The sequence below is a fragment of the Nanorana parkeri genome, unplaced genomic scaffold, assembly GCF_000935625.1.
Source record: "Nanorana parkeri isolate BGI_ZX_2015 unplaced genomic scaffold, ASM93562v1 scaffold828, whole genome shotgun sequence".
Lineage (NCBI taxonomy): Eukaryota > Metazoa > Chordata > Amphibia > Anura > Dicroglossidae > Nanorana > Nanorana parkeri.
Genome location: NW_017307096.1, coordinates 32,009 through 40,802, shown reverse-complemented (window position 1 = coordinate 40,802; position 8,794 = coordinate 32,009).

The window sequence follows — 8,794 nt, the reverse complement described above, 5'->3', positions numbered from 1 at the left end:
CTATCAGGGTATTTTGGTGACATTAACAAAAGTATTCTAGCAACATGGAGTGCAAGGTCTACCATGTCATCGTGCTTACTATATGCCAGTTCAGCTTAATGTTTTGTTTTAATTCAGGTAAAGTTTACTTTAAATAGGATTAGTGAACAGGCTTGGGCTGCCCAAATGATATATGGCAAAATGTAGCACTCCCCAGAACGGTACCTACCTAGTATGTGGGATTTATTAAAGCAATAACGGCAGCAGTGATAATATGCAAAGTTTAGTAACATTGGTAGCAACTAATGAGATATTATTTTACTGAACTAAAATCATTAAGAGATGAATGCTGATTGCTTGCTATTCCTTACAGTCTTTTGTTTCTTATCCTTACACCATGGAATGGGCTAGATAATATTAAATAGATGGAGGTCATCTTACCATGTTTTTGTATAATGTCCCATGTAATTATACAGACTTTACATACAGTAGACACAAATACAGTATTTCATGCATCATCATGTCATGTTACAAGGCCAGTATTTTCATTTTATGGCACAAATTGTTTTTTTCCACCATCACAAATCTTTTATGCAATACTGCAGTATATGTCACCGACGTATTTATTATCATTTTACATTGCATTTGGCATGTAACACTCATTTTAATTATTCATGTATAAAGGTGCCCATACACTTGGCGATTATCGTACGATAATCGCCAGGTGTATGGGCAGCGTGCGACCTCTTCTACTGTACAGTCACACGACATTCGTCTTCCGAGCACGCTTGAAAAACCTGCCGAAAGTTGTACGATGTTCGGCTGGTTGGTGGCATGGTCGGGAGACGAATGCCGCACGGGCCTGCTCAGCACTGCAATCATCAGAAGCCCTCCCCTCAGCGGGGCGGGCTTGCGATGATCGCAAGTACGATCTGCCTGTCCAAGATGGGCAGATCGTACGAAATTTTAATTACCTTACAACCATCGCACAACCAAAGTCATGCATGGTTGTAAGGTGTATGGGCAGCTTATGATTTTTTCTTTCCATTTATACCCTGGCTGGATCAGAAGGTGATCTAATGTCTGAGGCACCTGCAAATCAACCAAGGCCATGGCATTTTGAGGGAATAGCAATCAGATGAGTTAGAAATCCTTGTAGGCTCCCTATTGTTATATTCTGGATATATCAGTACAAGAGGTGTATACAGCAGGCTGCATACAAGCAGTTGCCTTCAGTCTAGGGGCCCAGCAGCTGGAAAAGATACCTTTTGGATGGTCAAATACAGCTACCCTTTACTGTCTATGCCATGCACATCTGGATAGACATAACTTGATACCATGGCTATTGTGTAGGAAAGCTTAAATTGCATTCTGTACTGAACAAATGCTGTTATGCATATGCAGTAACATTCTGTGCTGAGCTTTCATGTAGGTGTTTGAAATTCTGCTATAGATACAGGAGTTCCGTGAGAGCTCTGTGCATCAATCTTTTCAAATGCAGTGCTAAACCCCAATGAATCATAAAACTGATTCATACGGTATAGTAAAGAGAAATATCTGCATTGCCCATACCAACTAACTTGCCCCCAAGATGTAAGTTCAAATCTGGTGTTTCTTTCCCACAATTTTTAAACATAAAGAATGAAGTATACATTTAAGAATAAAGTACAACAATAAAAAAATGCATACATTGAATGCACTAAATTTGATAATCGTCCTTAAATATAAAACAAATCAAATAATCTTTTACAAAGTAAAACGTCAGGGTGAGAAACCTTCTCTGTGAGTGACATCACTGAATTGAAGTCAGTGGGGTTGATTTTTTTTTCAGTAGAATTTGTTCACAAGTATATGTCCTGGGCAAAAAAAACCATATTCAGTACACCATTGATGCATGTTTCCTCATGTTTTGTTGCTTTAAAAGCAGTTAAAGTACAAAAAAAATACTGTTGACCTGCCAGATCCAGGGAGCTCCTAATGTCCTGTTTGAGCTGATGACACACTGCCTCTGCTGCACAGAAATCCCTGGCCCTGCCCAATTCTCATCTGCTGGGCTACAGAACACATCCCCCATATGTTATGGAAATGAGTAGAGGTAGCTGTTTTGTAGTGCATCAGGAGAGAACTGGCCATGGCTGGCAAAACTGCTTGGGATTTTAATGCAGCAGTGGCAGCGTTGGCAGCTCAAACACTGGTTAGGAACTCGATGGACCTGTGGCAGGATCAACAGGTATATTTGTGTACTTTAAAGTGACCAAACATGGGGAAATCTGCATGTATTGCAGGGATACACTGATTTTTTTTTGCCCAGACTTACTTTAAAGAAGAACTCCAGGAAAATAAATAACCCTTGCAGTGGGGCTACCACTGCTGTTTAAAAAAAAAAACAAGTTATACTCACCTGATGCTCTCAGCCGGCTTGTTCATAGACCGATCCCTGGAGTGTCTCTCCCCCTCCTCTGCAGCCGTTTAGGGTCCCATAAATCATCACATCTATACACTGCGTAGACCTGAGGACCCTGAGGAAGATTCCAATGCTGCAGCGGAGGAGCAGAGAAGCTGGTGGGAGCGCTCTAACAGCCAGCTGGGTGAGGCTAGACACAAATGAACAGTTAACCCTTGCAGTGCGGGGGTAGCCCCACTGCAAGGGTTAAGAGAACGTTCTCCTGGAGTTCTTCTTTAATATAGTATCTGTTTAATTAGCTAAGTAAATCCATTGAAGCAGTGTTTACTACAGATACCCAATCACGTGCAAGTAAGACCCCTCTGTTTTAATTTTCCCTTACACGTGATTGGGTATTCAAAGTGAACACAACTTTACCTTATTCTCTACGTTACGTGAACATCTACTTTACTAAGTGAACAGACTCTAGTCTTTTAGTAAATCAGCCCCAAAGAATAGCTGCGTATATCTGAATCTAGCTCACAGATTAAAACACATGTTTTAATGGATTCACAGCATATTATACAATGAATATACGTGGGCTATATACCTATGTGTGAAATTAATATATTGTATTTATCAAAACTGGAGCAGACAAATTCTGGAGCAGTTCTGCATGGCAACCAATCAGCTTCTCGCTTTCATTTTCAAATCTTAACTGGACAAACTGAAGATAGAAGCTGATTGGTTGCCACGCACAGCTGCTCCTCATTTTGTCTGCTCCAGTTTTGATAAATTCCCCCCATTGTGTATCACACGGGAACAGCAGTGTGTACAGCACGCATACGGCAAGCTTTCAGCAGCTTTTAAAGCAGAACACTGGGCAAAAATGTACTCAAACCTTTCAGTGGGGCTACCCCCGCATTGCACGGGTTAAGTGCTTGTTGTTGTCTAGGTGCTAAAAAACCCCCCAAAAAACTGATCCTTGGAGCCCGCTTGCTATTAGGTCGTTCCATGGAGTCTCTCTCCCCCTCTGCTACAACGATCTAAGATACTGAGTCATCACATTCTATACATAGTATATAGGACATGAGGACACAGAGGGACATACCATCACTGCAGCAGAGGAGGAGACAGGCTTCAGGGACCAGAGTAGCAGCCAACCAACTCCGCATTTCAGGTGAGTGTAATTTTTTTTTTTTTTAGCATCTAGACAAAAACGAGCAGTTAACCCTTGCATTGCGGGGGTAGCCCCACTGAAAGGGTTAAATACATTTTTGACTGGAGTTCTGCTATAAAGAACTCTTCAATTTTAGTTTGGGAATGTTAGACACAGATTTTACTGGCAATGCTGGTAGTCACTTTAACCTGTTTTCTGCCAGCGTACATTTGTGAACAGTGAACTGTTGATTCCCCACAAATGTGTATATGCGCCCCTGAAGAAAAGACTCATACGCTGCCATTTCACCTGCTATTTTCTGTGTATCAAGCCTTCATTGGATGGTTTGGTACATAGAAAGAGTGATCCGAGCCGCTCGGTACCTTGTGGGCAGCCAATCACAGCAAAATGCAAAAATACTATTATTGACATTGTTGATCCTTCCCCTTACAACAAAGGAAGGATTGGAATCATTGTGATTTATGAATGGGGAATGAATGAATAGATGTGCAGCAACAGCTGATGATTCATTCATTTCTACTGACTGTCAGAAAGTTCCCAATTTCACCCACCTCCTTCTCTCTGACACATATGATCTCCTGCCTGTCCCTGTGACCTGTATATTAAACCTTATCCTGCACTTTAACCCCTTCATTTCCATCCCCCCACTGTATGTGATCTGTTCAATAACCTCTTCCCCTACTCCTCCACCTGTGTATGACCTCAACAATAATGTATCTGGTGCACCATTACCAAGGACCATGTTTAAACCCCCTAAATTCTGGCAACTTTCTTTATTTCCAAAAAACTAGATCACCTTGGGGTGCCTACGTTCCAAACTGGTCATTTCGGTGATATTGTTACTGTCCTGGCATTTTTATTTGATATGGGAGATGGTTTTTATAGTAAAAAAAATCCTGTGATTATTAAACACCACCAAAGAAAGCTCTATCTGTCTCAGAAATATGGTTTACAATAATTTGGTTACATTGTCGGATGAGCAAGTAATTGTCAGTCAAACTATCCCAGCACTGAAAAGTGGCCTGGTAATGACTGGGTATTACAGGTTGATGCTGAAATGGTTAAACAATGCAGCTAGTAGGCTTCAGCAGGCTTTCAACGAGCTTCACATACTGCTAAAGCCTACGTCGGCACTGCCATTAAGATCTGTGTTTAACATTCCCAACTGGAGCTGCATGGTACTTTAAAGGCTTCAACAAATCTTGTTTAAAGCTCAACGAATGCTTTTGCATGCACTGCTTTTGTACAAGCTATATGTGCACAAGACCCCAATAAGGGCTTCAACATAGAGTATGTCACTTCTTCTAACATTGGTTTTAAAACTGGTCCTCAGACACTCAAAGTGATGTTTTATTTGCCAACCTGTTACATAAATATACCTGCTTATATTGCTGGAACGTGTATGTCAGTGCCCTAACATTCAACCTAGCTAAAAGGCTATGACCTAGAGGTTTTTCAACTGTGGGAGATTACTGGTCACCCGGTTCTGTCCAATTCAGCACAATGAGGATATAATCATCTAATGTCTATGGGCAGGGTAATGTGAACATGTGCTTTTGTCGAGCAAGACAAGGCAACAGGTACACTTAACTTCCCCTACCACTTCAGGCAGCTGCCAGGAGCTAAGTGAAATGCCTGGGAGGAGGCAACATGTGACTCACTTTAATACCTCCAGGGTGACAGTACTGATGCTGGGTGATTGGCCAGCTGTCACATGGAGGCGGAAGAGAGAGTCATTAGCCCAGAGGGATCTCTAACTTGAAGGGGAGAGAATATGAGTATGCTCTGCTGGGGAGGGATGGGTTAACGGCATGGGCAAAGCGCAGGTGCACTTTAAAGTGAACCTGTTAGGATAGAAATGCTGGAGCTGCCATTGTAAACGTACTACATGGTGGAGGCTTTAGGTCTGTCATCCTGATTCTGGCTTCACTAGCTAATGAGTTATTGATGTGGAACAGGCACTATGGATGTGCTTTTGGACTTCACATCAGAACTGCTCAGCAGTATTCACACAGCAATGTCTGTACACAATGCTCATCCAGCTAGGAAAACTGTACAATGATGTACAATACGTAATGGTATTTTTTCAAGCTGGGGTTTTTACTACCTACACAGTGCATGTCTTTACAATATCTGTATGTTTGTATTTACTTGCCAAATTATATTTTTGTAACCATGTAGATAAGTTTCTTTTTTTAATATTTTGTACATTTGACTTATTCAAGATAAATTTGTCAAAAGTTACATTTCTTTATATACTGTATATGGATTGGAAATAAATTGATGTGTTTTGTAGGTGTGGTTCCTGTTTGAATTCTAATGCATTGTGATTCTTTTAAATTAAAGGGACTCAAATGTGTTCATAAGTCCTCATTCACACCAGTCAGTACAGTGTAAAGAATGGGTGCATTTATGTGTCGGCCAGGAAGACCACGGGAGTCGTAGGTGTTTACGTACAGCCGCAGCCAGCAGCCTGTAGAAATGAATGACAGGCTGACAGATTCTGTAAACATTTACCCCCACAACCGAGCAGTTCCATGTGTACAGGGGCCGATGAGTAGCTCTGGATGCAGATGGTTTGCCTCCAGGGCCATTCATCCATCCCTGCGGTATCTGTCAGTCTGTCAGTTTTGGTTTGAGTCAAACACATGTGACTCAATGGCACCTCCCAGCCCCAATAACACATTCCGATCTGAAAAAATAGTGCATGCAACATTTTTTTAGATCGCACTGCACCGGAACGCAGGGCATTCCTGTACCTCGCATTTTAGTGCAGGCGATTGCACTGCGGGAGGGGGGCGTGTCTTCTGTGCCATTGACCCGAATGGCACAGACACTCCCCTTCCTGCCCCAGAACGCTGCCCGGCTTGATCTATGCAATCCAGTGCGTTCCAGGCTGGAACTGCACTGGAATACATTGGATATGGTGTGACTGGGCCCTCACACTGTACTGACCTCTGTATCCATGTGAATGTATCCTAATTGAACGTTTTGGCACCATCACCTGTAAAATGCTTACAAACGTGTTTATCTTTTGCCCATATATGGGATTGTTGCGCAAACTAGGTCAGCCTTTCTCTCGATGTGGCCTCCTCAGGGGTGCCTTAATATTTTTGCCAATGTGGGACTGTGATAGTAAAGAAGGGGTTGAAGACTGATGTAAAAGGGGAACTCTGATAAAAGGGGGCTGTGATATGAAAGGGGGGCTTCTGATGTAAAGGGATGGCTACTGATGCAAAGGGTGACTCTGAAGTAAATGGGGAAATCTTGATGTGAAGGGTGAAACCCACTTATTTGTGTGTTCTTGCATGGGGTCCACCTTTTAAATTTATGACATTTTAGACGAGTTCCTCGAGGTTTTGCATACTTTTAAAGGGTGCCTTGACTAAAAAACGTTGAGCAATGCTGAACTAGGTTGTGCATCTTTATTGGGATGGGCCTAAAAGAGTTTCACAATTTCACATGTTAATATTCAGTAGGGTATGTGCACTTCCTATGGAGTGCATAGGCGTGCGCATAGGGTGTGCAGGGTGTGTCTAGGCAGATCCTAATCACCCCGAGTGCAACAACAGCATGGCAGGTGCCATGTTGTTAGTCACTGAGCCAGTGGAGAGATCACAACGATCTCTCTGTGACCGGCTCAGCGATACAGAGCACAGCAGCACTTGCCACTTACATTCCTCACATAATGGCCATAGTCCTTGGAGCCTGGGGAGCTGCGAGGGAGCGCTGCTGCAGCTTCCCATTTAATCAAGAAGTCGGGCGGGTGGTCACATGACTGCACCCCTGCTGAAAGAGGTAAGGGACAGTTGAAGATATGGGAATCTGGGTTGTCGATACCGAGTATTTGGAACTTCCGGTATCAGGAAGCTGGGAGGCGAGTCATTACACGCCGCCTGGCTTCCTGATTGGCTGGGAAGCAGGCTCCATGCTCCCTGGTCACCTGGGAGCATGAAGCTGGCTTCCTGGCCAATCAGGAAGCAGGGGGGCAGGTAATGACTAGAGCAAAGCAAAACAAATGGCAAACGCACTCATCAACTCATAACCAGCTTTCAAACAAGGTGCACATGGAAGGTAATGACTCGCCCCTGACTTCCTCAAGGGCCAGGAAGCTGGCTCCATGCTTCCTCGTCACCAGGTGGATGGAGCCAGCTTCCTGGCTAATCAGGAAGCCGGGCGGCGAGTCATTACACAATTCCTGGCTAAACAGGAAGCCGGGCAGCGAGTCATTACACGGCACCCGGCTTCCTTAATGCGACTTCCGGGATCGGTATTTGGTATCCGCGAGTACCGGAAAAAAAATATCGGTACTAGTACTCGATACCAAAAAACTGAAATTGGTGCATCCCTGTATATAAAATATGTGTTTATACCTGTGTGCATGCCCTAATGCAATAGGCTGCACATGCCTATGATGGAGTGTGTTAAGCTTTGAGAAATGAAAATACCCCTTCAAGCTTTCAACTAATTTCAAAAAGATGTTCTGTCACTGAGAGCATGTAGGTATTGATAACTAGTTCCTGTGGATAACATCACTCCCTTCTGAACCAAGATACATTTTGTAATGTAGAAAACTCCTTAATGTGCCCATGTTGGGCAAAATCTGTTTAGATAATAAATTTATATATATGGTAAAAACATGACCCATGCAGAGCAAGAGCTAGCTTGACCATAGCATGTCAGCAGTGTGTGACTAATAAGACACATGCACCTGGGAAAATGTATCAAATAAGATAAAACACATACACAAAATATGACAAAGTACAATAGATTGGTGCAAAGTTCACATGATATGACACCAGTAATAACTATGCAGTCCTATCCCAGTGTCTCAAATTATCACTGTGACTGGTTATCGCATGCTTTATAACTTTCCATGTGTAAAAATGACAAGGATCCTTGCTGCCTATTTTCTATGTAGGGTGTTAAAAATGAAATTCAGGTAAACAGCTAAATCCACACCGTGAACCTTTTTACTTGCCACAATTTTTATATCTCTGTTCAGCCAGTCTTGCAGCACCACAACGCACAGATGTGACGCAGTCTATAATTTTGTGCAATACTGCCCTTTCTTTCCTGGAATCTTCCCAGCACTACTCCCTTGTATTGCAATGACTATGCTGACAATAATCCTGCTAACTGTCTTCTATTTAGGCATACTTTATGTTAGGATCAATGACAGTAATGTCACTATTGACACTGCTTGGTACCATAGGGAGAGGTTATTGGGGGGGGGGGGGGGGGGTGTGTTT